Source organism: Sminthopsis crassicaudata, chromosome 1, assembly GCF_048593235.1.
Source record: "Sminthopsis crassicaudata isolate SCR6 chromosome 1, ASM4859323v1, whole genome shotgun sequence".
Taxonomy (NCBI): Eukaryota; Metazoa; Chordata; class Mammalia; order Dasyuromorphia; family Dasyuridae; genus Sminthopsis; species Sminthopsis crassicaudata.
Genome location: NC_133617.1, coordinates 437551232 through 437564387, shown reverse-complemented (window position 1 = coordinate 437564387; position 13156 = coordinate 437551232). Strand labels below are relative to the sequence as shown.

Here is a 13156-nt window from a genome sequence, read left to right as displayed (position 1 = left end):
TGTCCATCATTGATCAACTGGAAGTGAATTAGATCTTCTTTATGTTGAAGATAACCACTTCAATTAGAATGTATCTTCATACAATATCGTTGTTGAAGTATATAGTGATCTTCTGGTTCTGCTCCAAGCCTCTCTGTATTCATCCTGCTGGTCATTTCTTATAGAGCAATAATATTCCATAACATTCATATGCCATAATTTACCCAACCATTCTCTAATTGATAGGCATCCATTCATTTTCCAGTTTCTAGCCACTATGAAAAGAGATGCCACAAACATTTTGGCACATACAAGTTCCTTTCCCTTTAGTATTTCTTTGGGATATAAGCTCAGTAGTAGCACTGCTGAATCAAAGGATATGCACAATTTGATAACTTTTTGGGCATAGTTCCAAAGTGCTCTCCAGAATGGCTGGATTCTTTCACAACTCCACCAACAATGCATCAGTGTCCCAGTTTTCCCACATCCCCTCCAACATTCATCATTATTTTTTCCTGTCATCTTAGCCAATCTGACAGGTGTGTAGTGGTATCTCAGAATTGTCTTAATTTTCATTTTGCTGATCAGTAGTGATTTGGAACACTCTTTCATGTGAGTGGGTATAGTTTCAATTTCATCATCTGAGAATTGTCTGTTCATATCCTTTGACCATTTATCAATTGGAGAATGGTTTGATTTCTTATAAATTAGAGTCAGTTCCCTATATATTTTGGAAATTAGGCCTTTATCAGAACCTTTAACTATAAAAATATTTTCCCAATTTGTTACTTCCCTTCTAATCTTGTTTGCATTAGGTTTTGTTTGTACAAAAGCTTCTTAATTTGATGTAATAAAATCTTCTATTTTGTGATCAATAATGATCTCTAGTTCTCCTTTGGTCATAAATTCCTTCCTCCTCCACAAGTCTGAGAGGTAAACTATCCTCTTTTCCTCTAATCTATTTATTATCTCCCTCTTTATGCCTAAATCATGGACCCATTTTGATCTTATCTTGGTATATGGTGTTAAGTGTGGATCCATATCTAATTTCTGCCATACTAATTTCCAGTTTTCCCAACAGTTTTTTTCAAATAATGAATTCTTATCCCAAAAGTTGGTTCTTTGGATTTGTCAAACACTAGATTGCTATAATTGTACCCTATTTTGTCCTGTGTACCTAATCTGTTCCACTGATCAACTAGTCTATTTCTTAGCCAATACCAAATGGTTTTGGTGACTGCTGCTTTATAATATAGCTTTATAATATAGCTAGACCACCTTCATCTGATTTTTTTTTTATTAATTTCCTTGAAATTCTTTTTATTTATTTATTTATTTATTTATTTTTTTTCTTTCCATCAGGCTTTTTTTTTTTTATATATATTTTTATAATATTATCCCTTGTATTCATTTTTCCAAATTATCCCCCCCTCCCTCTATTCCCTCCCCCCGATGACAGGCAATCCCATACATTTTACATGTGTTACAATATAGTCTAGGTACAATACATGTGTGTGAATATCATTTTCTTGTTGCACAATAAACATTAGAATCCGAAGGTACATGCAACCTGGGCAGACAGATATTAGTGCTAACAATTTACATTCACTTCCCAGTGTTTCTTCTCTGGGTGTAGCTACCTCTGTCCATCATTGATCAACTGGAAGTGAGTTGGATCTTCTTTATGTTGAAGATTTCCACTTCCATCAGAATACATCCTCATACAGTATTGTTGTTGAAGTGTACAGTGATCTTCTGGTTCTGCTCATTTCACTCAGCATCAGTTGATTTAGGTCTCTCCAAGCCTCTCTGTATTCCTCCTGCTGGTCATTTCTTACAGAGCAATAATATTCCATAACCTTCATATACCACAATTTACCCAACCATTCTCCAACCGATGGACATCCATTCATCTTCCAGTTTCTAGCACAACAAAAAGAGCTGCCACAAACATTTTGGCACATATATGTCTCTTTCCGCTCTTTAGTATTTCTTTGGGATATAATCCCAGTAGTAGCGCTGCTGGGTCAAAGGGTATGCACAGTTTGATAACTTTTTGGGCATAATTCCAGATTGCTCTCCAGAATGGCCAGATTCTTTCACAGCTCCACCAACAATGTATTAGTGTCCCAGTTTCCCCACATCCCCTCCAACATTCATCATTATTTGTTCCTGTCATCTTAGCCAATCTGACAGGTGTGTAGTGGTATCTCAGAGTGTTCTTAATTTGCATTTCTCTGATCAGTAGTAATTTGGAACATTCTTTCATGTGAGTGGATATAGTTTCAATTTCTTCCTCTGAGAATTGTCTGTTCATATCCTTTGACCATTTATCAATTGGAGAATGGTTCGGTTTCTTATAAATTAGGGTCAGTTCTCTATGTATTTTGGAAATGAGACCTTTGTCAGAACCTTTGTTTTTAAAAATATTTTCCCAATTTGTTACTTCCCTTCTAATCTTGTTTGCATTAGTATTATTTGTACAGAAACTTTTTAGTTTGATGTAATCAAAATCTTCTATTTTGTGATCAATAATGATCTCTAGTTCTCCTCTGGTCATAAATTCCTTCCTCCTCCACAGGTCTGAGAGGTAGACTATCCTCTGTTCCTCTAATCTATTTATGATCTCATTCTTTATGCCTAAATCATGGACCCATTTTGATCTTATCTTGGTATATGGTGTTAAGTGTGGGTCCATATCTAATTTCTGCCATACTAATTTCCAGTTTTCCCAACAGTTTCTTCCGAATAATGAATTTTTATCCCTAATGTTGGTATCTTTGGGTTTGTCAAAGATTAGGTTGCTATATATGTATCCTTTTTTGTCCTTTGTATCTAATCTGTTCCACTGATCTACCGGTCTATTTCTTAGCCAATACCAAATGGTTTTGGTGACTGCTGCTATATAATATAGCTTTAGATCAGGTACACTTAGACCACCTTCCTCTGAGTTTTTTTTTCATTAGTTCCCTTGCAATTCTCGACCTTTTATTCTTCCATATGAATTTTGTTATTTTTTCTAGGTCTTTAAAATAGTTTCTTGGGAGTCTGATTGGTATAGCGCTAAATAAATAGGTTAGTTTGGGGAGTATTGTCATCTTTATTATATTCGCTCTGCTTATCCAAGAGCACTTAATGTCTTTCCAATTATTTAAATCTGACTTTATTTTTGTGGCAAGTGTTTTGTCAATACTAAGATTTCTACCAGGGTCAGATTTAGAGTTGAAAACTTATGGTAGGGTATGGGTGAGGTTAAGATTTGGGATATAGTTGTACTGTTAAGTTAGAATTAGGGTTAGAGTTTAGGGTAAGGATAAGAGTTGGATGGGGGGGTAGAGCCAAATTGGCAGAGAGCAGATTCTGCTTTCTGTGGCCTCCTCCAATCTTCTCTCAAACCAACAGCAGATTAAACCTCTGAACTGGTTATGGAGTGACAGGACCCACAAATATTTAGAGTATAATACATTTCCAGAAGAAGATACTTTGGAAGAACTTCAGAACAGGTTTTCCTCAATCAGGCAGGGGGACAGTCTGCCAAGCCCAGACCTCAACATAAGTAGCTCTGGGCAAGAAGCTGGGGTGGGGAACCAAAGCATTGTGGTGTCCATGCACCAGGGAATTTTCTGTGAGGCTCTTAGGCTACTCTGTCATGGTTGCAAATGAGTAGTTTAACAGATTTGCTGTAAAACACCCAAAAGCAAATACAAAAGGTAAATTGTAAGCTGCTGAACCCCGGAAAAACTCGAGCACCAGGCTGGGGCTACCCAGCACCAGAAATCAATCAACAGAACTGCTACAGGGCAAATTAAAATAGCTGTCACCTCTTTGGCTTAAGAGCAGACCTCAACCCTTAAAAAAAAAATGAGGAAAAAAAGCAAAAAGAACTCTGATCATAGCTTTTATGGAGAGAGAAAACAGACCTCAAATCTTGAGGTTCCTAAAGGCAAATCAACTCCAGATGAAGCCCCAAAGGGGGATATGAGCTGGTCCCCATTTCACAAAATTTTCTTGGAAGATTTCAAAAAGGATCTTAAAAAAGAGTTAAAAGAAAAATGGAGAAAGGAGATAAGATGTTTGCAAATTGAAATTATATGAAGAAAACTTCTTAAGAAATAGAAATGATGAAGTGAGAAAAGCATATAACTCCCTACAAAATAGATTTGATGAAATGGAAAAATCATATAACTCTTTACAAAATAAATATGAAAAAGAAACCAATTCCTTGAAAAACAGAATTTGTGAAATGGGGGGGAAAATGCATTGAACAAAGCAATTCATTTAAAAATTCAATTGGCCAAATACAAAAGGAGCTAAAAAAAAAAAAGTAATTGAAGAAAATAATACACTAAAAATTAGAATTGAACAAATAGAAGTAAATGACTCAATAAGACTTCAAGAGTCAATCAAACAAAACCAAAAATGAAATGAAAAAATAGAAGAAAATGTGAAATACCTCATTGGAAAAACAACTGACCTAGAAAACAATTCTGTGAGAGGCAATCTAAGGATTATTAGACTTCCTGAAAGCCATGATGAAAAAAAAGTTTAGACATCATCTTTCAGGAAATTATCAAGGAAAACTGCCCTGATATCCTAGAACCGGAAGATAAAGTAGCCATTAATAGAATTCACTGATCACCTCCTAAAAGAGACCTCAAAATGAAAATTCAAGGAAAAAATATGCAAGCAGCTAGAAAGAAACAATTAAAATACCAAGAAGCCATAATCAGGATATCCCAGGACTTAGCAGTTACCACCTTAAAGGATCAAAGGCCTGGAATCTGATATTCCAAAAGGCAAAGGAACTTGGAAACTTGGATTGCAGCCAATAATCAATTACATCATTTATTTCTGATGAAAAGAATAGAGCTGAACAAAAAAATTTGATCTCCAAATACAGAACTCAAGAGAAAGGTAAAAAGGAAAGAGCTTTTTTTTTTTTTTTTTTTTTTTTTTTTTTCTGAGGCATTTGTGATTGAGTGACTTGCCCAGAGTCACACAGCCAGTAAATGTCAAGTATCTGAAGGCAGATTTGAACTCAGGTCCTCCTGACTTCAGGGCTAGTGCTCTATCTACTATACCAACTAGCTTCCCCAAGAAAATAACTCTTGAGAATTATATTTCTGTTATGGGTATACTTAGTGCAAGTATAATTTGATTTTTGTTGTGATAATATGGAAAACAAACTAGAGGTAGAAAGGGGATTATACTGGAAAAAAAGGAAAATGAGGGAAATTACATCTCATGAAGTGGTACAGAAAACTAAACATAGTATATACATATTACTTTTATTCTAAAACAATATTTGTATAATATAAATTTGTATTTATATTAAAGTAATATTTGTATTTTGTTTTAGTACTAAAACTAAACATATATGCACCAAGAGGAAAGGTATAAATTAAATTTATCTAAATTTCTAAAGGAGAAGTTAAGAGAGCTGCAAGAAGAAATAGCAAAACTATTCTAGTAGGGGATCTTGCTCTCTCAGAACTAGATAAATTGGACCACAAAATAAATGAGAAAGAAGTTAAGGAGGTAAATAGAATTTTAGAATAGTATGATCAATCTTTGGAGAAAATTGAATGGAGACAGAATGAAAGACAGAAATTTCTCTTCAGTTCATGGAACCTATACAAAAACTGACCATGTAATAAATACATCAAATCAGATGCAGAAATGCAGAAATAATAAATGCATTTTTTTCAGGTCATGATGCAATAAAAATTACATGTTATAAAAGACTTAGACCAAAAATTAATTGGAAACTAAATAATCCAATCCTAAAGTATCAATGGGTGGAACAACAAATCAGAGATATAATCGATAACTTCATCCAAGAGAATGACAATAATGAGACAACATGCCGAAATTTGTGGGATGAAGCCAAACTGGTTGTTGGGGAAATTTTATGTCTCTAGATGCTTACTTACATAAAACAGAGAAAGAGAAAAAAAAATCAACAGATTGGGTTTATGACTAAAAAAAACTAGAAAAAGAACAAATTAAAATCTCTCAATTAAATGCCAAATTTGAAATTCTGAAAATAAAAGGGGAGATTAACAAAATTGAAAATAAAAAATTATTGAATTAATAAATATAACAAAGAATTGGTTTTATAAAAAAACAGCAAAATAGATAAACCTTTAATTAATTTGATTAGAAAAAGGAAAGAAGAAAATCAAGTTGTTAGTCTCAAAAATGAAAAGGAAAAATTTTCCACCAATGAAGAGGAAATTAGAGTAATAATTAGGAGTTATTTTGCCCAAATATATGTCAATAAATTTGATGATCTAAGTGAAATGGAAAATTATCTACAAAAACATAGATTATCCAGGTTAACAGAAGAGGAAATAAATTATTTAAATAGTCCCATTTTAGAAAAAGAAGTAGAATAAGCAAGCTATTAATCAACTCCCTAAGAAAAAGTCTTCAGAGCCAGATAGATTTACATATGAATTCTACCAAACATTTAAAGAACAATTTATTCCAATACTATATAAACCATCTGAAAAAATAAGGAAAGAAGAAATCTTACCAAATTCCTTTAATGACACAGATATGGTGCTAATACCTAAACCAGGTAAGATGAAAACAGAGAAAGAACATTATAGATCAATTTCCCCAATGAATATTGATGGAAAAATCTTAAATAAAATATTAGCAACGAGATTACAGAATGTCATCCCCAGGATAATACACTATGACCAAATAGGATTTATATCAGGAATGCAGGGCAGGTTCAATATTAGAAAAACTATTAGCATAATTGACTATATAAATAACCAAAGCAACAAAAATCATATAATTATCTCAATAGATGCAGAAAAATCATTTAATAAAATCCAACACCCATTCCTATTAAAAATGCTGAGTATAGGCATAAATGGAGATTTCCTTAAAATGATCAGTAGCATCTATTTAAAACCATCGACAAGCATCATATGTAATGGGGACAAACTAGAACCAGTTCCAATAAGATCAGGAGTGAAACAAGGTTGCCCACCAAGACCATTATTATTCAATATTGTATTAGAAATGGTAGTTTTGACAATAAGAGAAGAAAATGAGATTAAAGAAATTAAAGTAGGTAATGAGGAAACCAAACTTCACTCTCTGCAGATGATATGATGGTATACTTAGAGAACTGTAGCTACTAGAAACAATCCACAACTTTAGCAATGTTGCAGGATACAAAATAAATCCACTGTAATCATCAGCCGTTTTCTATATTATCAACAAAGTCCAGCAGCAAGAGATACAAAAAAAAATTCCATTCAAAATAACTGTCGATAGTATAAATCTGGTCTCAGACACTTAACACTTCCTAGCTGGGTGACCCTGGGCAAGTCACTTAACCCCAGCCTCAGAAAGAAAAAAAAGCTGAATTTAGGCATTGTGTTGTTCACAATTCTTAAGTCTTTCAAAGTTAATTATCTTTACAACATTGTTGTTACTATAAAAATCATTCTCCTTATTCTGCTTACTTCACTTTGCAGCAATTCATCAAAGTCTTTCCAGGTTTTTCTGAAACCATTCCCTTCATCTTTTCTAAAGTACAAGGTGTTTCCATCACATTTACATGCTTTAACTTCTTCAGCTATTCCTCTACCAGTATTCAATTTTTTACTCCCTCAAAAAGAGCTGCCATATTTTTGTACATTTTTATTCCATTCCTCTTTCTTTGATCACTTCGAGGAGCAGATCTAATAATGATATCACTAGGTCAAAGGATATCCACTGTTTAAATAACTTTTTGCTATAGTTCCAAATTGCTTAAATCAATTCAAAACTCTGCAAGGTTCCTCTTCTCTCACAGTCTTTCCAGTATTTGTCATTTTCCAATATTTGTCCACTTAGCCAATCTGAAGGATTTGAGGTTCTACCTCAAAATGGTTTTAATTTAAATTTCTGTAATTATTAGATTTGAGCATTATTTCACATGACTATTGAAAGCTTGGGTTTCTGCCTCTGAAAACTTCTCTAAGAAACCATTCCCAACCCTTCTTAATTTTAGTACCTGGCCTCTCAATTATTTTCAGTTTTATCCTATTTATAACTGATTAAAATGTATTTATTTGCTGGAAATCTCCATGTGAAATAATGCTAAAATCTAATAATGGAAATGCTTTATACTTAACAAAAGATGAAGGGAATGGTTTCAGAAAAACCTGGAAAGACTTTGATGAATTGATGTAAATTGAAGTAAGCAGAATCAGGAGAATAATTTATACAGTAACCACAATGTTGTAAAGATAATGAACTTTAAAAGACTTAAGAATGTCAATAACACAATGACCAAGCCCAATTCCAATACTCACAATAAACATGAAGAAAAGATGGACTCGAAATGTACATTGAAGTTTAATTTCTCTTTTTCTTTCCACCTTCCTTCCTTCCTTGCTTGCATTTTCCAATTCTTCCTTCCTTCCTAAAGTTTCATAAAATTCATCCTATTCTTAGGAAAATAAGATTTTGAGAAAACATGGACATCTTTGGTTCTCCACTTCTCACTTCTTAGGAGCAATCACAAGGAATTTGGTTGACCAAATTAAAAAAAAAAAAACAAAAAAAACACAACAACAACAACAACAAAAAAAAGTCATCTTTATCTCTGGGGGAATAGTATTCATTGTAATTGGAATTCTTGTTTGAGTATTTGTTGCCTCTAGCTACATTCTTCAATACTCCAGGAGGCTCCTGAGCTCATCCTCCACATAATTCATCATGATGTAGATCTTATCACCACCTCCTGTACAGTGACAGTGTTTGAGTGCTAAGCTTTCAGGATGATATTGACTTCTCTGAGGAAAGATAATCGGGGAGACTTCTTTCTCCTTTTCCATTTCCAACCATTTCAGAGACATGATTTCATAAGTCTTTATATCTTATGCTTTGTATACCAGGTATATGAGCCTTCTTCATTCCTATTCAGACTCTAGGATTCTTCTACACTCTGACAATCCTGGAGGTATTTGGGGAGCTGTTGCTTCAGCTCAATGGGAGATAAGGCTGGACAGAAAAGATGTAATCTTCTTTCCCCTTGATATTGGATGGCAGTGTCCCCTCTCTCACTATTTCTCTCCCTTTTTCCTAAACCTCAGTCAAATCTTGACGCTAACAACTAATATACAGTTTTCATTCTCTTGTTCTTACTCTTCACTCATTTCTTCTTTAGTTGATTGCTCCGATATTTCCTTGGAATTAACTGCCTGTCTCTTTCTTCTGCTGCTGCTGTTTTCCTCAGTGCTGCTCTCTTTTCCCAAATCATTCTGCTAGTGAGGACTCAGCTGAGCTGAATTTCCTCTTGCTAATGTTGATATCTTTTAGCTACTCCTCTTTGAGTGCCTTTCTGCCATGATCTTCCATGGTTCTCTTGCACTGATCTGTGATGATCAGAAACATTCTCTTCCAGCCTCTCCTCAAAGGTCTCTCTCATTCCATTACCTTCCTCCCTTTTCTGCTCCCTCACCTTCAGTTCTGGAGCTGCAGCTGCTCAAGATGATCCTTCTACTTCCTACAATGTTTTCAATCCATCTCTCTCCTTTTCTGCTTTTCCCATTCCTATCAAGCTTTATTCCACTCATCCCAATGCCTTTGTCAGAGCTAATGCTCTCAATCCTTTTTCACCCTGGCAAGCTTCAGTCTTCTAAATGGCTGGGAGACCAGACTTTCCCTTTTCATCCTTTCTGTGGTTATCTTTTTTTCCTTAAACCATTTGGTGAAGTGGTTTAATGGCCAAGGAGTCACCTTCTTCATCTCAATCTATCATAGTATCTGCCTTCCTATAAAGTGATTTACTAGTTGTTATCACCACATGATCTCTTGGCTTCCCTTCTCAGATGAAACCCCACTTAGATTCCTCAACATCTGAAGTTTTAATGGGTTTTATCTCTGCTTTCTCTTTCTTCCTTACCCTTTTTTTCTGAAACATTTCATTTGAAATTGTCATTTTCCATGAATTCTTTTCAACAATTCTGTCATCATCAACACCACAATTGCTGCCCACCTCAATAAGGAGACTGTAGAGAAGCACTACTGAGTGTAGAAGTGTCTCTTTCAGTTTGGCATGATCTGGTGATGTCAGATCTCAGCTCTTTGTCTAAGTATTTTTTTGTAATATCATTCTTTTCACAAAAGGCACAACTTTCCAAAGCATATTACAAAAGGAAATACAAGCAAGAATAAAATTTGAAAATTGTACAGCTTAAATATAAATAAATCTGAATGAATTCTAAATATATTTCAGATATTCAGCAGTGTTTAAATAGATTCTTTTGTCACATACAAAAGAAACACCCTAACTTGGTAGTCATGCGTTGTTCTAGAAAACACCAATTTGATACTTGGGAGTTTTATAGGGCTTTTCTTCCTTTTTTTTCTTTTTCTTTCTTTCTTTTTTCTTTTTCTTTGTCTGTTTTCTTTTCTTTCTGGTTTTTTTTTTTTTCTTTTCTTTTTTTTTTTTTTTTTGCCAATTTCCCTCCTCAGGCAAGTTGAGAGATATCCTCATACTGAATACCTTGAGCTCTTTGGCCCTTTAAAGGGCCAATTTCAATCATGACAGTGGCAGAAAAAGTGTTCTCACTGATGGATTCCAGGATTTCTTCATTTCCCCTGTACCCTCCCTTCAAAACCAAAACTCTTTTTTTCCAGGTGCTGGTATTACTGTCACCAAATGAATCTGGTCAAGGCTCCGGAATCCATCATCTTTAGCACTGCAGTGTATTTGTCCATTATTTCCTGGACAACTCCTTTTTTATTATGTTTCTCTCCAAGTTTTTGGTTATAATTTTCACAATAATGTCAGGGTACAACCAATAATTTGATGGAGCACTTTTTTTTTCTTTAGTTCTTCAAGCTCCACGATTTTATCAAGTGCGGATTTCTTCTTTTCTTTTGGCTGAGACGAGCTGTGGGATGGTTCTTTCCGTTTCACTGATGCTATATTTCCCACCATTTTCAAAGCACTAGGACCTGGAGAACTTGGTTTGGAAGATGCACCTGAAGTACTTGCTCCTTAATTCAAATTGAAGGCAACTTTCTCTTCACCATTTTTCCTCCTTCATTCAGTGAAGACTGGACATTCCTGTTCTTTTCCTTCTAAACCTCTTCTTATTTGTTCTTCAATAAACTTGGCAGTTTTTTCTTCATCATGGGGTGCTGCTTCTTTTTTTCCTTCCGTACTTGTCTCCGAACAGTTTCTAGGTCTTTATTAATGTACTGAATTTACCACCAGCCTTCGGCTGTCTCAGCCACTTTGCATAAACTTTCTCTGCCTAACCAGCTGGTGAACTCAGTGTTTCCCACTGGGTGGCATTCATATGAACATGCTCTCGGTAACTAATGTACTCATTATAAATGACGTTGTTGTGGACTCTCTTCGAGCCAAATCCTCTTCTGAGCAGTTCTAAAAAGGCCTTTCGGAACTGCTCGGAAAAAGAATCCAAAACTTGCTGAGGATCCTCCGAAGCCAGAAGGAGTTGTCTCTGAGACTCGGGCACGCGATGGCACTTAAAACCGTTCTCATCTCGGCGCTGCTTCTGGCACATCTGCCAATACACCTGCAGCTTCCCGAGCCCCTTGGATTTGATCCGGTCAGCAATGGCCTTGGGGGGGAGGAAAGCGGGTTTCCCCAAGGTAAAAAGGGGCAGTCACCTTAGAGGAGCCTCCTCTGCGCTCCCACACACTCCTTAATAAAGCCCAAGCAGTGCCAACCCCGAAGCGAGGGAGGAGGGGCGGGGAACGTCAGGGCGCGGCTGTCAAGGGCAGAGAGCCGGGCGGAAAACACCTCAGAGGAAGAATGGGGGGGGGGGGGGGGTTATTCATCTACATTTTAAACTCTTTCATATGAAATTTTGAACATTAAACTTGTCTAATTTTTAATAAATATTTCAGTCTATACCGTTTGCAGTGTTTTCTTTCAACCTAAAGATTTCCCTAAATTCTACATTTTGAGGGAATGGGAGAGAACTCTCGACTGCCTCCCTAAGCTCTAAGATTTCTTGTTGTCTTCCTTTATTGTCGGGCCCCAAGTCGTTAGTACTGTTGTGACAAAACAAGTGAAGTAAGGTTGGGGGAGGGGGAGGAGGAGGGGAAAAGGAAGAGGAGTATTTTGTGCCCAGGACTGGGAAGAACTTCACAAGAAGATGAATTCACAATTCAGCCTCCCAAAGCAATACTTTTAAATCTTTATCTAATCTTTCCTTACAAGAAGTTGACAACCGTCTCTTTAAACTTCCATTCAAAACTACACTCTCATATAGAATAGAGTATAAAAATAAGGGAAAAAAATTAAGTAAATTCGGAAAGTAAAGAAAGACTTGAAGCAAAGTTAAATTTAGTGAGCAATTACTAACTTAAAAAATAAGAAAAGGAATCCACTATAAAGATTCACATGGAAGAGAAAACAAACCTAATAATTATAACTTTAAATGTGAATGGATTTAATTCCCCAATAAAATGACAATAGAATAGGAATGCAACCATTTGTTGCACACGGGAAATATATTCTAAAAATAAAAACAGGTCCAAAAAAATTTTACTATGTGATAGACAATTCCCCCCCCCAAAAAAAAAGTTGTAATCGTGATCTCAAACAAGAAAAAAGAAGCCGTCTGAGATTTTAACCCAGTACACTGAAATTTAGAGGCAAGTGACATAATTTTCTAGCATAGAATCTAGTTAGGAAAACTAATTAAAATAGCTAACTACCAAATGGCATGATTTCTTCATGCATACTACTTTGCTTCTGGATGATCAGCTAACTCCTAAACAATGATTTCCATAATACCTATCTTATAGAGACTGAACCAAATGTCTTAGGAGTTTTAATTTTAACTTTTAAGCTGCACTAAGATATTTGGAATAACCTGCCCATAGCAAATTATCTAAACAAAGGCAAGTCTGGAATTTTTCATTATATTAGTTTTCCCATGTGTAAAAAAGTTTGACCTATTCCTATACTCCCTTCTTCACACAGAGGAGAGAAATGATACTTTGAAGGAACCTAAAACATCTTTGAAGTAAGATAAAAATGCTGTGTCCTACAGGATTACTCTTTGAGTCAGTACCTCAGCTTTTTTTATCTGTAAAAGGAAGGTGTCATAGATCTATGAACCTATGAATTTCATTAACTCCAGTGATCTGAGTAAGACCTCTATTCCTCCAATGCTCTTTT

At 35.2% G+C, this 13156-nt stretch overlaps 1 pseudogene; it reads right to left on the bottom strand.

Annotated features, from left to right (window-relative positions):
* Window positions 1-10463: 10463 nt before the first annotated feature.
* LOC141550346 (DNA/RNA-binding protein KIN17 pseudogene) lies at window positions 10464-11621 on the bottom strand (annotated as a pseudogene).
* Between the last annotated feature and the right edge of the window lie 1535 nt (window positions 11622-13156).